We start from the raw sequence: 25,191 nt of genomic DNA, 5'->3' as shown, positions 1-25,191 counted from the left end.
TTGAGTAAAAAGCTTTTCTGTGCTCTTTCCTACCATAGCATTTGGGTTACATAGCTGCTTTTTTCACATGTATTCTTGAAGCATAGACTGGCAAAAATAGAAAGCGTGCTTTCTCTTCATTTTTATCTGAACTGTACTTTTCAATGACATCAGATGATACCAGTGGGGGGGGGGGGGGCAAATCCAGTACCCCACAAGTTTTGTCAAGGCTGCCACAACTCATATTATCAGGTCTGATGAGTGACAAGGCTGAACATGTACCAGTGAGCACACACACAGAAACAGACATATGCATACACTACATACATACATGTGAACACGGCTGGCCACACAAATCATCACAGGCAGACACACAGAGCACTCACAGCAGCAGCACCATTAGCTGCATCCTGCTGCATCTCTTTTGCTGACCGTGATGGATGTCAGTAATGAGCAAAAAGTGTACATAGATTTATGCAGAGGCTGGATGCCCTTAGAAGCTGGGCTTAGACACCCAGTCTGCCCAGTAGTTGCCCTTGGATCCCAGTCTCTCCCATAGGTGGATTTGTACATACAAGCCCCTGAAGACACAAAACTCTAGTAGCTGGTACAGAGTGGCGCACACACACTCACTCACAAACCCACCTCACTCAGGGTAAGAGTTAGAAATAGAGCTCCATAAGAAGACAGGACAGATTGAGTTGACCTGGTTCAGGGCATGACCAGATCTACACACTGACCAGCGCTTTGCACATGCAAACTGACTATTTTATACATTTATTTCTCTGTTTTCCCATGTTTCCATTACCATAATGAGTCCTACAATATCCTGAAAAAAACCTTACCTTGCATCCCAAAATGTATCCCTTACCCCAAGTGGTGACACTCTGCACCCAGCCCTACAGAGCTGCTTCTGGTGACCCCGCTGAGATGGTTGTCCCTCTGCCTATAGGGCTGGAGCTCTCCTGGGGCAGGACAGAGGCTTGCTCCCCTGAATGGAATACTGGGGTACTTCCTCCTGTTGTGGTGCCTCTAGGATCCTTCATGTGTGTGCAGAAGGTCCTTTACTGGCATGATGGCTCCTGTGATGCCCAAAAGCAGACTGTGCTCTGCAAGATGTAGGCAAGGTTTTTATCACAGAAGTTAGCATGCACTATTGGGATACCAGCAGGACTACAAAACACACAGCCTTACTGCTAGAATTTGATGGCTTGGTGCCACTTTTGTATATATAACTAAGCAGAACTTCTGTACCAAGTAGCTTGAAGCACATTTTATTCTGAATTTCAACAAGCGAAAATCTTAACATGAACAGTCTATGTTAGGTCAAATAAAAGTCATTCTAAAAACCTTTCTCCAAAAAATATTTCTCCAACACTTCTTTTATTCTGGTTATTTCTCTTATAAGTGATGTGCCAATCATAATGCATGTCTAATATTGTAAAGAATATGCCAGGATTTGAATCTAGGAGTATCTTCATAACTTCAGAGGCAAGTAGTCTACTTAAAATCTTTCATTTTGTGACTAAGTCCATTTACCTTGGCTTTTGTATGACCTCAAAAATTTGTGTCCTTCAAAACAACTCATAAACATAGAGCACATCACGGTACTCTATTTAAATGATGCTTTCTCAAAATGTCATCTTACTGTTTGTCAATCTGTTTTCACAGCCATCAAGGCCATGACAAAAATGAATAGGGATCTTTTTAGCAAACTGTTTTGTCTTTCCTATCAGATTATCTTGTCAATAAATCTAGAAAGTTAGGCACTACAACAAACTATAAGTAAGCAAGTTAAGGTCCTGTAAAAAAATCATTTATGGCAGCAGATAGATGTGCTTGGACTTTGTGGACTATGTATTGAACTAAAAGTCTTGTCAACATGAAATACCCACCAGAAGTAACAATACATCCATCCTGATAACATAAATTAACAGAACTGGTAACAAGACTCTGCATTAAGGGATTGCTCTGGAAGTTCATTATCCATGAAACTCTCACTTAGCTTCTTGAAAGTTTATTTTTTTTTCTGTCCAAACCAATAACTTTAGAAAGCAGTTTTTGCCAAATCTTAATCACTGCAACTACTGAAACCACTGCTATGGAAGCATCTAGGAGGAAAGATTGCTAGGATTTGAGTGATTTTTAGTATTTATGTTGCTTCAGTTCTACAGTCTTATTCATAGCAGGAGTCTCCTTCACTATGTGTAAGGTGTTTTATTTGATCTATTACTGCAACAGGAATATATCATCTAACTTTAAATAGAGACAACATGTGGAAAGACAATATACTCACATCAATTTTCTGAAAATCAGATTATTTATTTGTACTAAAGTACATTAGGCTTTCCCAGAACTGGATATTAGGTGTACTTCAAACTCTAGAAATAGGTAGCACCCTTAATCAAAACCACTCAACAGAGCAGTAGTAACTGAAGGAGGCAGAGGAAAAGCACAGATTCAAGCAAGAGATAAAATTCACAGAAATACCAACAGCAAGCAGATTGACTCTACAGTGCACATTGTATGCATTCTTTGTAATATTTCGGAAAGCATACAAAGCAATATCTACATATATTAGGAAGAAGGAAGAAAAAATAAAATAAAAAAAAGTGTTTCACACTCTAGCCTGTGACTTCCATGAATCGTACCAGAACTTAATCCTTCACATTTACTTCTCTCTGCATCTCAGTTTCTATATGTGTGATTTATTTACTACTTAGATTCCACATCACAGAAGCTCAGAATCATAGAATGGTTTGGGTTGGAAGGAACCTCTAAGGATAATCAAGTCCAAATCCTACCCCTTCTGTGGACAGGAACATCTCTCACTAGATCAGACTGCCCAAAGACCCATCCAACCTGATCTTGAACACATTCTGTCAGGCTGTTAGAAGAGAAAAGCAATGAACAAAACTTTTTGATAAAGCAAACTACATGCAAGAGGCAGAAAAGCCTAACAGATTTCTCAGAACAGAAAACTTTTTTTTTTTTTTAAACATCAGAGCTTAATAATTTTGTTCATCTTATTTGTAGTCCACATCAGACTTTCAAACCAATCAGTGAAATGTATAACTTTTCCTTTCATAGATTAAAAGAATAGGAGAGAAAGATACTGAGAACAAAGGTTGAGGAGTTTAACACTGCTCTTGGAGACATAGGACGGGCTTTTTTTCTCCTGTGTTCTATCCTAGCTGCCACTTCTTTTGGCAAGATCAGCCAGACATGAAGTTGGGTATCAATGGCAGAAAACAACAAAGAGCTGTTCCTCTCAGACATTAGGAACAATGTTATGTGACAAAGAAGTTATTCTACTTAAAAATTTCCCAGAACTTTCCAGAACTTTCTTCTGAAAAGAAAAACCACAGAGTTCCTTACACTACACCAAATAATGACATTATCAGTACTGAAAATTATATTTTTTCTAACAAATTTTGCAGTCAGGATATTGCCTTTTATTTTATTTTATTTTATTTTATTTTATTTTATTTTATTTTATTTTATTTTATTTTATTTTAAACTTCTTTCAGGATCTATAAAAATTTGTTTTCTTTGAATTCAGAATATATCTTCCAATACATGTTGTACTTCTACATGTGAATGGCACAATATCATTCACCCTATCCTGTCCTTTTCATTGGAGGTCTAGCACAGAGGAATTAAGTTTAGAGTTGCTTTTGAAATAAATGGAAGATTGCAAAACTGTAACATAAAAAGAAAAAAGAAAAAGAAACCACCTCCAGTTACAGTGTACTTGCTGTCTTGTTGTTGTACTTTACACAAATTCTCTAGACAGAAACTACTGTAGCAAAGTCTTTTCAAAACAACATCCTACAGAAAGTCATCTGCTTTGCATATAGTGAGAAATATTCAGAAAAGTGAAGGTTTGCTTTTTTTATAGTCATATATAATTTGCTTCTCTATACCTACTCCTGTGAAATGAACTTTAAGAAAGATGCTGCAGATCACTGTGGCTAATTCAGTGAGAATGCTATAATATAATGAAATAAATGTATGTATATTTTTAATATTTATCATTTATTTAATATTTATATTATTTATTTATGTATCTATTTTTTCAGCTGCAGGTGCAGTATTCCTCTTGTGACTTCCAGTGTGTGAAAGGTAAAAGAGCTACATTTAGATACTGACAGGAACAAAACAAACAAACAAAACAAAAAGCAGAAGGTGAAGTGGGTTGTGTGAAAAGTCTTTTCCATGTTATAAATTGTAACAGACAGAGGCTATATGGTTATGCTTTCACAGCAGGCCTCCACCAAATGAATGAATTTCCAAATAAAGAATGGAGAATTGACACAGTTACACTGATCTTAATCATATAATATTTCATATTCAAAGATATTTCAAAGAATCCAGTCTTTCTCATAATTACCCCAAGAAATTGGCAAGTGGAAATGCTTGTACAGAAAGACAGAATATAAAATTTGCATGCAGTAGTTTCAATCCAATGCATTTTAAATGGCAATAAATTAAATGTTTAGATGGATTTGGATTTTTTAGAAAGGTTAAAACACTAGGTACAATTTTCAGTTCCAAATCTGATCACATTACCTATAAAATTCCCAAAGTTTTCTTTCAAGATGCCATTAAATACTTCTTCCAGTATTTCTGCTCCCAATTATTAACAATGAATGCATATATTGACAAAGTACATTAATTACTCGGAAAATAGTTAAGGTCATGTTGGCTGTTGTTTATAAACTGACTGAAGCACTTAAATAGAAAGTCTTTGCCCTTAAATTACTTATTCCAGATGAGAGCATACTAAGAGAAAGATACATTGAGTGTGACATTTCGTGTAACTGTGATGATAGCAGTCTCACAGAACTTAAAAGAAGGAAGTTCCTCATTCAATACTGTATTCCTCTGTGAATAACTCAGAAATAATCTGTCATATATTTTTATCCTTTAGGGATATTTGATGTAATTTCAACGTAGATTGTGGAAGATGTTTCTTCCACTAATATCTGCAGAATAGAGTGCAAATTACGAATTATAGTGAAGAATTTTCTGAATGCTTCTAATGATATCTTGGAACAAAGGAACAATTTTTCAAGGGCAAAGATATATTATGAAATAGGCATGCTGTATGAATATCTGTTAGGAACATTACTGATAGTTTGAAAATGCTTGACTGTTCAGTCCTTATAGTAGAGACACAAATTTACTGATGAAATACAAATAAGAATATACACCCTCCCCCCCAAAATAAAAAGGCATTAAATCACAAATTGTAAGGTGAAGACTGAGAAGCTGCAAAGAGTCATTACATGAATGACAAAATATTCATGCGTATGATTTTTTATTGACATGGATTATAAGAATGATACATTTTACGTTTTTCACTTTTTTTCCAGACCTGGGGATAACAGAACAGTTTTGCATTACAGGGACTGTAATCATCAAGCTGTGGTAGCACGTGATTTCAGCCACTGAAATGAGCTTCTTCAGATTCTAATTTACCAGTCAAAATGCTTGTCTTATTTCCTGTATAGATTCCTCCATGCTGGATTAGACTTTTTTTTATTTACTTTTTTTCCCTGAAGGAGTTGTTGCTGTTGTTAATAACAAAACAAAACAATGTGAAGCAAAGCAAAGCAAAACAAAAACCTATCAATGAGACAAAGAGAGGAAAACAAACTAGATATGAAAGTTCTGTCTTTGGTTGTTGATCTATGCATATTCAGAGTTTATAAAGAATGTGCATTCAGTGTTCCTTTCTTTTATTTTTTTCTGTTTCTAGAAAGTTATTGGAAACTATCTCAATAATCTTTTAAATTCAGAACGAGAAAGAGCAAAATAGAAATACACATTGTCTTTGGGACCAGGTGACTATTAGGAAGTTTCAGACAGAAGAATGAGCTCCACTTTGAAAAGCTGAAACAAACTTTACCCAAGAGACACAAAACAAGACAAACCAAAACAAAACAAAATGAGTCAAGAAAAAATACTAGCAACTAAAAGATAACCTTCTCTAAAAGTTGTATTTTAACTTCAGCTTTTTCTACACTGAAATATGTGTAAATGTTTTTGAATGAAATGATTTTCTTTTGCTTTTAACAACCTGTGTGTGCCCTTTCAAACTTGTGCAACTTTTTTTTTATATATATATATATATATATAAAACAGAGATCCTTAATAATGACCATTTGTTCTATCCTTTGCCTCTTCTGGAATAAACCCATCCAAGCATGAAAGAACTTCATAAATAGTGCTGCAGCATGTACATTAATACATAGCCTCAATAAAGAATGCCAGCAGCTTTGAAAAGTATCTATGCATCAACTCTGTATGTTGCATAGAGGGAAAAAGAATAAGAAAAAAAAAAAAAGTAAGCCACTCAGTTTCAACAAGTGCACGTCTGCTTCAGAAAAAGTCTCCAGCTGGAATTGCAGAGCATCCCCTTTGAGCCAACACAGCAAACATCTACCTAGACAAAATCACAGTTTTTATACAGTTTAAAGGTGCTGAAGAGACCTTCAGATATGCTGAAAGTTTGTTGCACTTTTTTTCTTAGGAAGTAGAGACGATTCTTTTGGCTAAAACTTTATAGTTGTATAATTTATAGTACAGTATTTTTTATTATAGTACAGTATTTATTTACAGTATAATGCTATAATCATTTAATCCAAAAAGTGTAATTTCTTCCAGTTTTGTTCCCTCTGTGAATATAAAAGATCTTCGATATACAAGCCATCTTATCCACAGAATTAATGTTTTCAGTGAACATTTTGACACACTGAAAGTTGTTCTGCAGAAAATTAACTAGATATCTAAACAAAATACAAAATATGTAGAAAGTTATCAACATTAAAAATGTAAATATTATGCAAGAGTTAAAGAATAATGTTGCAAAGCCAAACTGAGTAATTTACAGAAAGACCAAAAAATATCTTGGATAGGGATTATACACATGGTTGCACAGATAGTTTATCACAATGCAGATATAGAACTGAAGAACTTTTCTTATTATGATCTTATGTCTTATCTATGTCTTATTATGATTTTTTCACTGCACCAGAGCAATGATTTATGTCTTTGATGCAGTTTTAATGTATGTGTATATGTGGTGGTTTTATTGTGCTGGGCAGCTAAACCCCACAACCGCTCTCTCACTCCCCCTCCTGTAGATGAGGAGGGGGAGAAGTAAAGCAAAGAACAACTCACAGGTTGAGATAAGGATAATTTAATTAAAGGGAAATAATTATAATAATTAAATAAAGACTACCATGAACTAAACAGTTTAACTAAGGGGAAATAAAAAGGGAAAGGGGAAAAGGGAGGGGAAAAGGAAAAATAAAAAGAAGGGAGGAAAACAAACAAACAAAATAAATGAAGGCTATATGGAAGTGCAGAGGAAAGAAATTACCCTCTATTTCCCACAAATGAGCGATGATTGACCACGTCCTTGAAGCAAGGCCTCAACGCACGCAGCCGGTGTTTGAGAGCAGGACCAACATTTTCTCAATGAGAGCCCACCCCTCCTCTCTTCTTCCTGTTTCCACCTTTTATTGCTGAGTGTGACATCACATGGTATGGAATATCCCTTTGATTGGTTTAGGTCAGCTGCCCTAGTGATGTTTCTCTCCTCACTTTTTGCCCACCCCCTAGGAGGGTTAGAGAAAGGCCCAATGCTGTGCCACTGCTGCTCAGCAGTAGACACAACACTGGTGTGATAACACTGCTGTTCCAGCTACAAGTACAGAGTACGGCACTGTATGGGCTGCTGCCGGGAAAGTTAACATTCCAGCCAGACCCAGTACAGTATATATGTATATAAATATGCAAATTGGTGTTTGATGCTACTATCTACAAAGCTCTATTATTTCCATCCATTGTTTTAATAATTTCACTGGAGTTGTGCAAACAAATAATCTGTTTTAACCTTACTTTATCCAATTTGATCAATGAATTTCCATACATGATTTATAGGAAATATTATCCCAGATCCAGCTTGGAAACCTCAACAGTATCTTCTTCAGGTTCTACAAAAAAACAGCTGAATGATAGCCAATAATTTGCATAAGATTTATTTTTGCACAACAAATGAAAGATACTTTTGAAAAATCCTGTTCAAAAAACTGATGCCTACGCTTGTAAGCATTGATAGTTAATAGCTAAAAAGGAGTACTCAGATAAACCCTGGCCTCCTAAAACTCTTTAAAATTTGACAATTAACATTTAGTTCCAACAGTGTAGTTTTATGACCTTGGTATTATCACATAGCAGTTTATTTTGACCAGCTAGAGGAAGTTGGCTTTATTACTTTTCACTGACATTGACTACTTGTTTAAACAAAATAAAGTGCATTAAACAACCTTTCTATATAGGTATTCAGTTTGCTTTGTTAGGTGAAATTTATTTAAATGATTTTACATGCAATTCAATAAGCAGGTAACTACAGTGGTTGTTTAAAAACTATTTTTTTGTTGTTGTTGATCTATTAGGAACATTACTGATACTTTGAAAATGCTTGACTGTTCAGTCGTTATAGTAGAGACACAAATTTACTGAAGAAATACAAATAAGAATATAACAAAAAAAAAAAAGACAAAACATTTTTTTTTCTTAGATTTAATAAGTAGTTCGGTTCTTCTTGTACACTGGTGTGTGATATCTGACAATCTAGGAGTACATCTGGATTGAAGAGCTTATTATCCATTCCCATGTATAATTAATACTGTGCTATTATTGTTACAGCTTTATATAACTCAGCACAGTGTCTCATAAAGATATAATTGTTTAGTAATCAGAGTTAATGAGTATAAAAATTCAATATTTTCTTGTCACTTTGTGCTACAGTTTTCTTTTCATTGCCAGTATTCTTCAGCTAATTATCTTCTGCAAACATTCTGGAGGAGAATATCTTTAGGCAGTTTTAAATTGTATGAAAGTACAGATAAAATACATTTTGCACATATAGAATGGGAATGCTTTTGGAAAACAATGTTTGCTTTTAAGTCATCAGTGTGGGTTTGGTAGGCATAACTAGCAGTTTAAATTGGAACATATACCCACACTAAGCCACAGCTCATGTATACACAGATTTTATTTGGCCCAAGACCTTGTCTTTTCAGATATGGTCAATATGGTACTCTAGAATATTGAAAAAGTCTCCCTGTTGTTTTTTAATTTATTATGTCTTTAACATGAATCAAAGTAATTAAGGCAAAAACATAACCAATCAATAGCCATTATGCTTACTTATAACTCAAAAACCACAAACCAATTAAAAAACAAAAACAAAACCAAACCAAAACAAACAAACAAACAAACAAAAAAACAACAACACTTGGTAAAAACAATGCAGGAATGGCTGCTACAACTTTTGGCCACTGTGGCTTTAACAAGAAGGAACGGGTTCACTTCAGAAAATTCTGTAAAATAGGAACTGCAAGCACAATGGACCTATAATCTGTACTACAGTATAACAATATTCGTATTAGTCACTCTATTAACATGATCTGCATTGTACTATGGAAAATATCTTCCTTGCAGAACCAGTAAACAAATATTTATTTATTTATTTATTTGTTTATTTATTTAAAATAAGAAAGCACATAAAACTACAATTTACATTATATTTACAAGTACTGGAAAGTATGTGACTGGGAGAAAATTTTTAAAAATTAATAATAATAATAATAATCTGTGTGGTATTAAACTTAAAACTCAGACAGAAATACTGTGAAAGAGATTCCACAGTAATGACAAAAGTGTGCTGTTGAGGGAGCAGATGTAAAAAAGGATAGAATAAAACTGCCCATTCCGTATTCTATTTTGGTCAGTAAGCAACAGTTAAATTTTAAATTTCTAACATTAGAAAGAAATATATTTGTTTTATCTGATTACATTGATTGTTAATAATGTCATTGTCTTAAATGTACTGATATGGGTACTCTTTCCAAACTATCTTTGCTACATAATATAATATTAATATTGATTTTTTTTTTTCTTTTTCTTATTCTTAACTCAATTTTTGGAATATTTTCAGAACAATACTGTAATTCATCAAAGTTGTTATTTGAGTTCAGCTTCAGTTAATAGTTCTCTTATTAATAGTGTTTTGTTTGTTTTTTCCCCATGGAAAATAGAGTAATTCTGTTGCCATTTCACAGGCTGAGGATATGAGAGACTGTAAATGATTTGGGTTGTCACTCACCATAAAGAAAATATGTGGCTTGGTGTGGGGCAAAACTCACTTACTGTGGTGCAAAACTCTCAATCATCTCTCATTTGGAGTCTAATTTCCTGAATCTGTCAGAGATTAAAAAATTGGGCTTTCCTAAGAAGACATGTCAGATCCTCCAAAAATATACCATGGAAAACTCAACACATGTTTCCTCTGGGTTGATTATGATAATTTTGTCCTAAAAACAGACAACCAAATAAAGAAATCATTTTCTTCCTTTTGAAAGATATATCTCTTCTACTGATTTGATGTACAAAGGAAGGCTATCTCCAGACTTTATCTTAAACTTCATTTTATCTATATATTATTCTATCTATAATTTAATGGAGATAATTCCTTCTTTTTTTTTTTTTTAATTATTATATTTATTATATTTATTTATTTTTTTTTTTCAAGAATGAGCCATTTTAAGAAGCTGAATAATAATTTGTAGATAATTCCTACAAACCTTGCTGTGGCTGGTTGTTAAGACAGTGCTTTTAGATCCACTAAAAACAGACAGCATACCATTCTAAGATTTCCACAGTTAATCTATGAAAGTAAGCTTGTTTGACTACTCTGTGTTTGACAATATTTGGAGTCTTTCTCCAGTGGATGTTCCAATAGTTTAAAGAATTGAAGCAGGTAGAGGGCTAACATACTCCTCTTTCTTCTCAAGACTTCTCCAGTCTTCCAAAATTTGCAAGTTTTATGTTTTGTTTTTCTGATTGATTGATTGATTTTGGTTTGGTTTGGTTTTGGTTTTGTGGAAACACAAAAGTAAAATGGCAAAGCATATGCCACTTCACATACTGAGCCTTAGAGTATGAGTGCTTGCTCAAATCTTTCTGGAGTCAAAGATTCTTCAGCTCCACAGTCCTCCTGCCCCTCCTCCCTACTATATATAATTTATATATAAATATATATATTTATATAACTTATAGAAATATGTTGCTCACTATAATAGTAAGAATTGAGAAATTTAAATATTTCTGTACTGATTGTTTCATGTTAAGAAGTTGGGATAACATAAGAAGACTTTAAAAACAAATAAACATAACATTCAGCTAGAGACCTACAAAGTTACAATTGGAATGATTCTTGTATTTGTTTTTATTTCTAAAATGTATTTCATTGATGTTTTTTGTTTGTTTTTAGTTTTCTACTTTTCTTCTGATCATAAACATTTAGACCAAGATTCTTCTGAGCAGAATTCTAAATTCTTTTTTTTCTAGAAACATTTTTTACTTTTCCAAGAGAGGGAAACTTTACTCACAAATGTTAATGAGGTACTGTTAAGTACCTCATGTCAGAACAACAATTACAGGACTCATTATACAACTACTTGGTCAAGTACTATGCAAATTATGCAAAAATTGAATTATTCACAGAATTTTGTAGGAGTACAACAGAATGAATTGTTGTCAATAATTGTGATTAATTTTAAGCATGCATGGATGTTGTATCATGCTTTTCTGATGACTCTTCTGATTACTTTAAGTATTCTTATGTGGAAAACAAACAAACAGCACATATTTATATAAAACAAGTCACTTCAGGATTGACATGAAAATTCTAAAGTATGAATCTGCCTGCTTATTCTTTCTGTCAGATCTAACAGCCAATACAATACCTTTTAAACTGATAGCATAAAAACTTAGATACAGATGCTAAGCATGTGTAATTAAGGATAACTACACTGATTTACTCACTATTTATTCACACCTTATTATAAAAAAAAATGAATCTGATCAACCAAAGTTAACGTTTCGTAATTATAGGCTAAATGTGTAATTTTGGTAGCACCAGTTTACATACATTGAAAACTCAGATTAACTGTTCTCAGAACATTTTGAAGCCTTTGTCTATCTCATTGTTTAGGTATAATCCATAACATTTTGAATAGAATAACATTAAGATAAGCAGAATAGTTCATTAAAACCAGATTAATTTTAAAAGGATATTTTTAATGTTATTTAAGGTAAGTTTGAAATAATAAAATGTTCTGTTCTTATATGAATTTTAATCTAAATATACAAGTTTAATATTATTGCCATACTTTCCACCCTGGCTACTGTTCTTTTTATTGCAGAGGTCTGCTTTCATTATAAATTTATGTAATCATACTTAGTGATGTGGTTAAAGTGGCATAATTAAATAGAAGTTTATGCATTTCTTACTCAAGATGTAAAATATCTCTTTTATGTATAGAATGTACATATAATATAGATGCATAGTATGATTACCACTAAAACAAACAAACAAACAAAAATCCCCACAAAATTAATTAACTGCTACATTTCTCCATAAATGATAATAACAATTTCAGTCACTGTAGCAGCAGTCTAAAGGTTTTATTTATTTACTTGTTTATTTTTAAGCTACTGATAAGATAGAATAAGATAGAATATCCTTGATAGTATCCTTGATAGTGCTGTGGTCATTCTGACTTTGGATTTAGCACTGCTAGCTTCTTCGTGGTACCAACACTACATGCCAGCCCATCCTCACCTCACATTGTACAGCAAGAATAAATAACTCTTCCAAAGAAAGGTGACAGCTCATGGCCCACACAGCTGGCTGTAGACATGAGTACACAGGAAAAGGAGACTGTAGTGAAAGTGACCAGTTCAGCCTGTCACAGCACCACAAACAGCATGGAACTGGGCCCTTTTAATGATTAGATCTCTCACGTTTTGGATTGGAGATCGTCCTTCTGTGTCACTGTAGAAACAGTTTAGATGCCCAAAACCTTTCACAAATGATAACCCTGGAGAAGTAACACAGCCATATCTTTTATCTGAAATTGACATATAAAAACAGGATGCAGAACTAATAAATATTGGATTAACCTGTAGAATCCGAATGCAGGTTTTGAATATCTTAAACACCAGTTTGTTTATTTGTTTGTTTATTTTAACTGGGAACTTCAACTCATTCACCAAAAGACTTTTATATATTTCTTCTGGGCACGATTAAATAACCAGTGCTCTAGGTAAAGCATAAAACAGCTTTCTTTTCTCATGTTTTTGCCTGTATATGAAACAACACAGAGTAGAAAAAGAAGAAAAATCTTCTTTCTTCTAACAGTAGTTACCAAAATTGAGCACCATGCCTGAACTCAAATTCACTTTGCGTAAGTTTCTATTGCTTTGAATATTAAAAATAATAAAATAAAATAAAATAAAATAAAATAAAATAAAATAAAATAAAATAAAATAAAATAAAATAAAATAAAATAAAATAAAATAAAATAAAATAAAATAAAATAAAATAAAATAAAATAGCAGTAAATCCAGGAAGAGATCTTCAATAGCTGTGCTCTGCCTCATGAAATAAAACACAAAATAGGTGCATAGTGTAAGCATATTGAATTTTTGTCAACAGAAGTGCTCTTGTTGTCTGCATGCTCTCAAGCCTACCACAGAAAGTGGTGGGAGTATAACGACTATAGAAATCAAACAAATTCTTTCTCACAAAACTGAACTGGACTTGCAAAAGACATAGTTACATTTCTTGGCTTTGCCATGTTTTATTCTGTATTAGATGAACATGCACATCTGTATTAGAATGTTCCGTTAATGTTAAAGGAACTTTCCCTCAATTTCCAGGTTGTATTGCTTTTTGTGTTGGTTTTGGCTGGGTTAGAGTTAATTTCATTCAGAGTAGCTCTTACAGTGCTATGTTTTGGATTTGTGATATAAACCTCCATTCCTAACATACCAAAGTTTCCATTGTTGTTGAGTGGTGCTTGCACCACATCAGGGACTTCCTTGTAGAGCACTACACCAGTGGAGCAGTGGGAGGGGACACAGCCAGGTACAGCTGAGCCAGAATAACCCAGAATATCCATGTCATGGGATAGTATGGGATATCCCATACCATCTGACATTATGACTAGCAATAAAAGCTGAGGAAAAGGAGGAAGATATTTAAATATCTGTAAATATGTGGTATTAGAATTTATGAATTTTAGAATTTATAAAGCTCATTAACAAAGCTATCTTTAGGGGGGAAGAATCCTTATGGAAAAGAAAAGGCTTTTAAGAAACTCATTAAAGTAATTTATGATGTCACTATACCCATTTTCTCTTTGTGCTTATAAAGGAGCCACTCTCCAATTATTACAGTTGAAATAGGGTGTCATTCTGAGGGCAAATCAAACCTTTTATTTTTCCACTTACATATCATTCAGGATATTCTTTAATTTCAGAAACAATTCATAAAATTTAATTGATCCTTTTTACCATATAAACAAATTCCAAAATGGAAATTAAGCAAAAGAAAAAAAAAAAAAATTGCAATAAGAAATGAATTGATATGGTTTTCCATGAAAACGTAGGGTTACCAGACTAACTGTTTTATAATCTGTTTATTCACTATTTTGTGTGTGTGTGTGTTTTGTTATTGTTTGTTTTGAATGGAGCAAATGGAAAAATATCCAGATATTTCCTCCCCCTATCTTAAATTGCTTTGCAATTTTGTTCCTTCCCTATACTTCTCATGATCAGAGGTTAAAAAGTACAAACAGTTTGGACAGTGCCAGCATGAATTTAGGAAGGAGCAAACTGAGACGTATCATTGATATTCATATTATAAAATGGATTTTCAATTTGAGCAGATGACACAAGCATTCAGGTTAAAATTTAAATGGACCCACACTTTTTTTTTTTTTTTTTTCTTTTTAAATTTTGATATACATAATATGGAGAACTCTAAAACTGTTCAGAAAGGCATTAATATGTTTTCTGAGGTCTACAGAAGCAGTGTTATATCTGTGTGATATGTGATATATTCTATCCTACTGTCTTGTGTCATCTCAGAGGAAACTACTAAAAAAAAATGAAGAGAGAGAACACAGATTTATATAAACAAAAAATTTCAAGTATAAGAAACAGCTTTTAGCATGACCATGTAATGTTTAACTATTTTGAAATATTGTTTATTGCTAATATTTTGGTGAAAATTTCAGTTCAAAGAAAAATGATAGAAAAATATATTACCGTCCCCCCAAAAAAGGAAATACATAAAAAGATAACTAAAATTTATACATTGGGAAATCACTGTATAGTTTGGATCTTTTCTTCAGAAGTGAGTGTTCGTTGATATGATAGCTTTATGAAAGTATATTATTTATGAGTCAGTAGGGAAACATGCAGTGAAAAGTGTGTAATAGCTCAAGTACTCAGAAAAATTACCAAGAGATGGCAAAATAGAGTTTTTAGACTGTCCTTTCTCCTCTGCAAGACATGCAACAACTTGCTATGTTTTCTCAGAGTGTATGTGAGAACCTTTTCATGGGTTCATTTAAGCAAAATTAATTTTTTAGTTAAAGGATTGTTGTGGTTTAACTTGGCTGGCAGCTAAACACCACACAGTTGTTCACTCACCCTTCCCCCTCCCTCTCTGAGATGGGGGAGAGAAACAAGAAAACTGAAGCCTGTGGGCTGAAATAGAGACAGTTTATTAGGACAGAAAATAAAATTATATAAAAAATAAATAAATAAAATAAAATAAAATAAAATAAAATAAAATAAAATAAAATAAAATAAAATAAAATAAAATAAAATAAAACAAAACAATAATAATAAAAATATGTACAAATCAACTGATGCACAATGCAGTTGCTCACCACCCACTGACCGATGCCCAGTCTATCCCCAAACAGCTGCACCCCCCATCCTAGCTAGCCACCCCTGTATATTGTTTAGCATGATGTCAGATTGTATGTCCCCTCCCAGCTCCTGGTGCACCCCCAGCCTGCCCGCTGGCAAGTCAGAGCAAGAAGCTGAGAATTCCTTGGCTTAGTGTAAGCACTACTCTGCAACAACCAAAACATCAGTGTGTTATAAACATTATTCTCATCCTAAATCCAAAACATAGCACCCTACCAGCTATTAGGAAGAAATTTATCCTTGTTAAAACCAGGACAAAAAGATACTCATTCCTCACATTACATTATGTATTTTGTACCTTTCCACTTAGCCCTTAATTTGTCTTTTCCTTTGGGGATATGTTCACAGTTTAATAAGCTCTAATAGTGACTTATAGTTCTATAGAATCATAGAATCATAGAATATCCCAAGTTGGAAGGGACCCATAAGGATCATCCATTCCAACTCCTGGCACTGCACAGGTCTACCCAAAAGTTCAGACCATATGACTAAGTGCACAGTCCAATCGCTTTTTAAATTCAGACAGGCTTGGTAGAGTGACTGCTTCACTGGGGAGCCTGTTCCAATGTGCAACCACCCGGTGAAGAACCTCTTCCTGATGTCAAGCCTAAACTTCTCCTGCCTCAGCTTAACACCATTCCTGTGATATCACTGTGTAGTGGGTTTACGTGGCAAGGTTTTGGTAGCAGGGGGCCATAGGGGTGGTTTCTGTGAGAAGGATCTAGAACCTGCCCCATGTTTGGGAAGGGCCCCGTTGTTTTCCAGAGCTGAGCCAATAAGCGATGTTGTTTTGCGCCTCTGTGAGAGCATATTTAAGACAGGTAAAAAAATGTTGCACCACACAGCAGCTGGGAGAGTGAGAGGAGTGAGGAACAGCCTTGCAGGCACCAAGGTCAGTGCAGAAGGAGGGGGAGAGGTGCTCCAGGCACGGGAGCAGAAGTCCCCTGAGGCCTGTGGTAAGGACCATGGTGAAGCAGGATGTACCCCTGCAGCCCATGGAGTACCACGGTGGAGCAGGGTTTCACGCTGCAGCCCATGGAGGAGACCATGGTGGAGCAGGTGGACCTGCACTGATGGAGGCTGCCGCCTGTGGAAGACCCCTGCCGGAGCAGATTCCGGGCTGGACCTGTAGCCCGTGGAGAGGAGCCCACGCAGGAGCAGGTGACCTGGCAGGAGCTGCTGCCCGTGGGGGACCCAGGTTGGAGCAGTTTGCTCCTGAGGGATGGACCCCGTGGTACGGACCCATATCTGGAGCAGTTCTGGAAGAGCTGCTGACTGTGGGAAGCCCACACCGGATAGTTCATCAAGGACTGCATCCCGTGAGTGGGACCCCACAGCACAGGGGATGAGAGTGACCGAGAAGGAGCGGCAGAGAAGAAGTGCTGTAGACTGACCATAACCCCCATTCCCCCGTTCCCCTGCGCTGCTCGGGGGGAGGAGGTGGAAGAGGGTGGATGGGGGGGGAAGGTGCTTTTGGTTTCTTTCCTTTGTTTCTCACTTCTCTAGCTTGTTAGTAATAGGCAATAAATCTTACTATCTCCTTATGCCAAGTCTGTTTTGCCCGTTACAATAATTACTGCATGATTTTCTCGTCCTTATCTCAACCCTTGAGCCGTTTTCACATATTTTCTCCCCATTCCTCTTTGAGGAGGGGGAGTGAGAGCAGTTGTGGTGGAGCTCGGCTGCCCACTCGAGTGGAACCATGACACACTGGTATTTACAGAGAATATGTTGGCTGCCTCTCTACCACCCCTCACAAGGAAGTTGTAGACTGCGATGAGGTCCCCCCCTAGTCTCCTCTTCTTCAGGCTGAACAGGCCCAGTGCCCTCAGCCGCTCCTCATACTTCTTTCCCTCTAGGCCCCTCAACACCTTTGTCACCCTCCTCTGGACACTCTCCAACAGTTTAATGTCCTTTTTGTACTGTGGTGCCCAGAACTGCACCAGCGCAGAGTAGAGTGGGACAATCACCTCCCTTGACTGACTAGCAATGCCGTGCTTGATGCACCCCAGGATACGGTTGGCCCTCCTGGCTGCCTGGGTACACTGCTGGCTCATATTCAACTTGCTGTCAACCACAACCCCCAGATCCCTCTCTGCAGGGCTGCTCTCCAGTGTCTTGTCACCCAGTCTGTACGTAAAGCCAGGGTTGCTCCATCTCAGGTGCAGGACCCGGCATATGCTCTTGCTAAACTTCATGCGAGTGTTGACTGCCCAGCTCTCCAATCTGTCCAGGTCTCTCTGCAAGGCCTTTCCACCCTCAGCCGAGTCTACAACTCCTCCAAGTTTGGTGTCGTCAGCAAATTTGCTCAGAACATCTTCTAGTCCTACATCCAAATAATTTAGAAAAACATTGAAGAGTTTTTATGCTCTTTATACTCATTGAAGACTGGCCCTAAAATGGAGCCTTGAGGGACCCCACTAGTGACCATCCACCAGCCAGATGTGGCCCCATTTACCACAACCCTTTGAGCCCTGCCCATCAGCCAATTGCTCACCCATCATATGATGTTTTGGTTAAATTGTATGCTGGATATTTTGTCCAGTAGGATCCTATGGGAAACCATGTCAAAAGACTTGCTGATGTCCAAAAAGATCACATCAGTTGGTTTCCATTGATCGACTACACAGGTGAATTTTTCCTTTTTTTTTTTCCATATGTGGTGGTTTTACCGTGCTGGGCAGCTAAACCCCACAACCGCTCTCTCACTCCCCCTCCTTTAGATAAGGAGGGGGAGAAGTAAAGCAAAGAACAACTCACGGGTTGAGATAAGGATAATTTAATTAAAGTGAAATAATTATAATAATTAAATAAAGACTACCATGAACTAAACAATTTAACTAAGGGGAAATAAAAGGGAAAGGGGAAAAAGGGAGGAAAACAAACAAACAAAATAATGAAAGCTATATGGAAGTGCAGAGGAAAGAAATTACTCTCTACTTCCCACAAATGAGCGATGATTGACCACGTCCTTGAAGCAAGGCCTCAACGCACGCAGCCGGTGTTCGAGAGGAGGACCGACGTCTTCTCAACGAGAGCCCACCCCTCCCCTCTTCTTCCTGTTTCCACCTTTTATTGCTGAGTGTGACACCACATGGTATGGAATATCCCTTTGATTGGTTTAGGTCAGCTGCCCTAGTGATGTTTCTCTCCTCACTTTTTTGCCCACCCCCTAGGAGGGTTAGAGAAAGGCCCAATGCTGTGCCACTGCTGTTCAGCAGTAGACACAACACTGGTGTGATAACACTGCTGTTCCAGCTACAAGTACAGAGTACGGCACTGAATGGGCTGCTGCCGGGAAAGTTAACATTCCAGCCAGACCCAGTACACCATAAAAGGAAATCAAATCTGTTAGCAGAACCTACCCCTCAGGGACCCATGTTGGCAGGGACCAATGACTGCATTGTCCCCCAGGTGCGCTTCAATAACTTCAAGAATCATCTTCTCCATAATTTTACCAGGCACTGACATGAGACTGACATACCTGTAGTAGCTAGGGTCTTCTTTCTTACCCTTCTTGAAAATCGGCACAACATTTGCCAGCTTCCAGTCTACTGGGACCTCTCCATATTCCCAAGATCATTGAAAAATAACCGAGAGAGGTCCCACAATGACATCAGCCAGCTCTTTAAGTACCCTGGGATGAATCCTATCCGGACCCATGGACTTGTTTGGATCCAGGCAGAGCAGCAAATCCTGCACACATTCAGGGTCAGTTGGGAGTTTGTCATTCTCACTGTCATGGTCCTCCAGCTCAGGGTACCCTGGGGAACCATCATTAGTGTTGAAGACAGAGGCAAAGAAGGCATTAAATGTCTCTCCTTTGCCTATGTCATTGTGAGGAGACCTTCCTCTTCAGGTAGTGGACCTATGTTTTCTTTGGTCCTCCTTTTTCTGTTCACATATTTAAAAAAAAAAACTTTTTTTATTGTCTCCCACAGATGTGGCCAGCTTCCACTCTAGTTAGACTTTGGCCACAAAAATTTTCTCACTACAGACACAAACAGCATCCCTGTATTCCTTCCTCATCACCTGACCCTTCTTCCACCAGCTGTACACTTTATTTTTTTTGGCCTAAGCTCCAGTAGAAGATCCCTGGTCAGCCAGGCTGGCCTTCTGCACCGCCTGCCTGACTTCTGATATTTTGGAATTGCCTGATCTTTTAGGAGGCAGTGCTTAAAGATTGACCAGCACTGATGGACACCAATGCCTTCAAAAGCAGTTTCCCAGGGGATCTTGCTGACTAATTCCCTGAGCAACCTGAAGTCTGCTTTCCCCATATCCAGTGCTGAAGTTTTGGTGGCAGTTTTCCTTCTATTGTCATAAATTCTAAACTCAGCCACTTCATGGTCACTATGACCGAGACGGCCATCAATTGCCACGTCTCCAACAAGACCCTCTCTGTTCTCCAGCAAAAGATCTAGGAGGGCACCTTTCCTCATTGGCTGCTTTAGCACCTGCACCAAGAAGTTATCATCTAGGTGCTTTACAAACCTCCTGGACTTGGACTTGCTTGGTCAGCTGTGTGGTGATCCCAGTTGACATCTGGCAAGTTGAAATCCTCCATAAAGATAAGGAGAGTTGATCTTGAGGCATCTTGTAGCTCTGCAAAGAATAATTTATTGGTTTTGTCATCCTGGCTGGGTGGTCTGTAATAGACTCCCACTACAACATCCCCTTTATTTGTTAGTCCCTTAATCCTTTCCCAGAGGCTCTCAACTTTGCCATCACCAACTTGAAGTTCCACACAGTCCAGCCCATGCTTCACATAAATCGCCACCCCACCACCTCACCTACCCTGTCTCTCTTTCCTGAAGAGCCTGTAACCATCTATTACAGCACACCAGCCACAGGATTCATCCCACCAGGTTTCGCTTATGCCAATGATGTCCCAGCTGTGGGACTTGGCCAAGACTTCTAGCTCATCCGTTTTATTCCTTATACTGTGTGAGTTTGTGTAGAAACACTTCAAATGCACCTCCCTACACACAGCACCTTGTGGAGCTGACAGAAGGACCTCATCGGCACACAGTCCCTCTGATTCTAGGGCACCATCCCTTAGCCAATCACCTGCATGACTGGTTTTATCCCCTTCCCCATTCGACTCCAGTTTAAAGCCCTATCTATCAGCCCTGCCAACTCCTGAGCAAAAATCCTTGCCCCTCTCTGAGAGAGGTGCATCCCATCTGGTGCCAGCAGGCTCAGTGTCACGTAGACCTTCCCATTTTTGAAGAAACCAAAGTTCTGCTGGTTGCACCAGTCCTGAAGCCATGTGTTATTGTGATGAGCCTGCTTGTCAGCATTGATCCCCCCCTATCGGAAGGACAGAGGCAAACACAACCTGTGCCCCTGATCCTTTAAGTAGTCGCCCCAAAGCCCTGAAGTCCTTTTTGATCACTCTCGGACTTGTAAATCTTAAATCTCATTCTTGTAAATCTTAACTGCTGCTTTTTCACTCCTAGGGCCTTCAAAAGTAAAACTTTTCTGAAGAGAACCCCCTCCTCTGATTTAAATTCTTAAGTAACTGCTACTGCTGTTTTGATATTGGCTCACAGTTAAATAAGAATGATGACAAACAGATATTACTTATAGTCAAAAACAGTAAAAAGTTTTGTTTACTTTTGTTTTGTTTTCTTTTGTTTTGTTTTGTTTTTAAAGGAAATGGAACTCTAGGCTTTTCCACTAACTCTTCCTACGCTGGCTGCTAATTCTTCTCACTGCAATTGTCATTTCTATTGCAAAAATTGCACTGGAAGTAGAAAATTAATTGATCTGAAATTCTGTTTCAGGTGAGCAAATATAGAAATCCCTAGCTACTTAAACTTTTAATTATAATGTCATTATGAGTCACATATCCGCAGAGCAAGTGTTTAGCAACCTGTAAGCTTAAAAGGAATAATATAGAATGAACAGTTATCACACAATCATAGGATAGCTGAGGTTAGAAGTCACTTGTGGAGACCATCTAGTCCAACTCCCCTGACCCTTTATTAATTTTTTTTCCAGTTTTCAGAAAACTCCACAGATCACAATGACCTCAAAAGTAACTGAGAGTGGCCTTACAATGATATTGGCCAGCACCCTTAGGACTAGTCGGTTTGACATATGATGGCCTCTTCTGTAACAATTTTGTTTTAAGTATTGCCTGATTTCATCATCCTCCACCAAGGGCAAGTCTTTGCTCCAGACTTCCATTCTGGTCTCAGTAGCCTGGGATAGCTAAAGGACAGTTTTACTAGCAAAGACATGTAAATAAGTCATTAAATCTATTCTGTTTCAGAAATTCACATCTGGAATAAATTTGTGTTTCTTTTAGTGGAGAAATCAGCTTTCCATATATTGCTCTCTTCCTCCATCTATCCACTATGGAAAGTCATGCAGAGGAAAAGAATTCGGAGGTGTTGGTAGATATTTAGCTGAACATGAGCCAGAAGCGTGCCCAGATGGCCAAGAAAGCCAACAGCATCCTGGCTTATATCAAGAATAGTGTAGCCAACAGGACAAGAAAAGTGATTGTTCCTCTGTACTCTGCTCTGGTGAGGCTGTGCCTCAAATCCTGTGTTCAGTTTTGGGCCCCTCAGTTCAGGAAGGACATCAAGGCCCTCAGGGGTGTCCAGAGAAGGGCTATGAAGCTGCTGGAAGGTCTGGAGCACAAGTCCTGTGAGGAGTGGCTGAGGGAACTGGGGTTGTTTAGTCTGAAGAAGAGGAGGCTCGGGGGAGGCCTTATTGCTCTCTACAGCTACCTGAAAGGAAATTGTGAGGGGCTGGGTGTTGCCTCTTCTCTCAGATAACAAGCAATAGCATGGGGGGGAATGTATTCAAGTTGTGCCAGGGAAGGTTCAGGTGGGAAATTAGGAGACATTTCTCTTCAGAAAGGGTGGCTAGGCATTGGAATGGGTTGCCCAGGAAAGTTGTGGAGTCACTGTCTCTGGGGGTGTTTAAAGAAATGTTGGATGTGGAACTTATGGACATGGTTTAGTGGGTAATATGGGTGGTAGGGGGACAGTTGGACAGACAATCTTGGAGGTCTTTTCCAACCCTGATTATTCTATAATTCTATGATATATTCCAGGAAGGATTTACGATATTGTGAAATTAATGAGATTATGTATTTAACTAGTTAATGTCAAAGAAAATGGTATATTCGTGTCACTTCAATTAATTGCAGGTAGCAAAGATAAGCAAGAAACAAAAATACAAAAACAAGAAAGACTCTTGTTACTGTGCTAATTACATATCTTCAATATATGAAGATATTTCTTTGAACTGGATAAATTATGTTTGTTAAAACACAGAAAAGAGTAGTTGAGCATTTAAATTACACCAATATATTTCTACGTAATATCTGTAAAGCATTTGAGAGCTTGGCACAGTGTGTTCCTGCCTAATTTAGCACCTGGACTGGAAGTAACACACCTACTTGTCAGACCTACTTGTCACATGAACGCAAACATGATACTTTCAGGTTTGACTTAATTTCTCCACTTCATGTGGAGTTACACTGCTAACATTTGTTTGGAAGCTAACTACATCTAAATACTGTGTTTTATGTCATGATAACTGTACTTGGAGTTCTTCTTGGTATATGGAAGGCTACCTGCTTACAAGTGTCATTTCAGTGACACTGAATAAATACCAGCTCTTTTTTTGTGATGGACACAAAAATCAATGTATTAGGTTAAGTAATTAAGTGATAATTAAGTGAACACAAAAATAAATATGAAAATTATGTGAACACTAAAAACTATGGAGTATCAGATAAAAAATGTCATGCAAAGGATCTCCAGCAACATAACCAATGAAAATAAAGGACACTGAATTAGTGATTCGTAGGACTGTCAGGTGTGAACATCACTAAGAGAAGTCATCAAATTAAACTGACCTCTCCCAGAATACCTTTTGGACTGAACAGAGTTCTTACTTAAAGAGATATAAAGCTTGTTATGGACTATGGGGAGAGATTTTGGGGATTCTGTTAAACACCTTATGGGATATTTAAGAACATTTGAGAAATATGTGAAACTTACTTAGTTTAGGGAAAATGTCAAGATTAGGTAGAGGGAGTTGGTGTAAACAAAATTCAGGGTTTTGCACATGTTTGTTTGAACACTTCTCTCAATCACTGAACAATGATCTCATTTGATCAGTTGAGATCTTATGAGACAGATCTAATCTGATCTGTCTTCTGTGTCAATGCAGTCCAGTCTGAACCAGTGTGTGAACACTAGAGAACTTCAAGACAAACCAGCCTGTGATTAAGATAAAAATCTGAGTAGCAACAACTGGAATTGAACCACAAACTTCTGAGTCTCACAACTCCAAACACCAGAGCCTGAAAAACCTTGGGTCTAGCAGCCAGCTATTGGACAATCTCTTTAAAATGAAAAAAAAAAAAAAAAAATAAAAAATGGAGATACTTGTATAGTTATCTATACATCCATATTCTACCAGTAAACTTAAATCCTGATCAGGTGGGAAGAGCATCATGATCAGGCTGTCTATGTAGTTCATGTTTACGTAGTTGCTGGTAAATATATTATTCTTCATCTGTACTGATTCATGCATATGGTCATATATATATTTGTGTATAGATGCATCTGCCTGTTGCGAATCAACGTCACTATTGCCTCACTAGGGACAGGGAACCAGAAGAAGCCACAGGGAACCATATCAGGCCAGGCCAGGAAGAATCCACTGGGTACTGAAGCCCAACAGACACAGTTACAACTAATATTGCTTATTTATTTTCAAAAAAATAATAAAAAAAAAGGAACTGTAATGGTTTTAAAAGTTTTTAGGAACCACTGTGAATCCATTCTCTAGGATACGGAGAATAAATTAACCCTGATGATATTTAATATATATATATTTCTCCATTAACACCAGTGACAGGACCCGCAGGAACGGGATTAAGCTGAGGCAGGGGAAATTTAGGCTTGACATCAGGAGGGGGTTCTTCACAGAGAGGGTGGTTGCACACTGGAACAGGCTCCCCAGGGAAGTGGTCACTGCACTGAGCCTGTCTGAATTTAAGAAGAGATTGGACTGTGCACTTAGTCACATGGTCTGAACTTTTGGGTAGACCTGTGCGGTGTCAAGAGTTGGACTTGATGATCCTTAAGGGTCCCTTCCAACTCAGGATATTCTATGATTCTATGATTCTATTATATATATTATTTTATCTTTTTTATCTAGAACATTTTGCAAGGAAGAATCTGTATTGTCTGTCTTCAGAATTCCTACACAATCACCCATAAGAGGAAATTACAGTTAGAAAAACTTTCTGTTTCTCAGTTTTCTGAGGCTCCTATTTCCTTTCCACCCAATTCCTCTAAAGATGTGATG

This window comes from Aythya ferina (genome assembly GCF_964211825.1).
Source record: "Aythya ferina genome assembly, chromosome: Z".
Taxonomy (NCBI): Eukaryota; Metazoa; Chordata; class Aves; order Anseriformes; family Anatidae; genus Aythya; species Aythya ferina.
Note: the sequence above shows the minus strand (reverse complement) of the source record.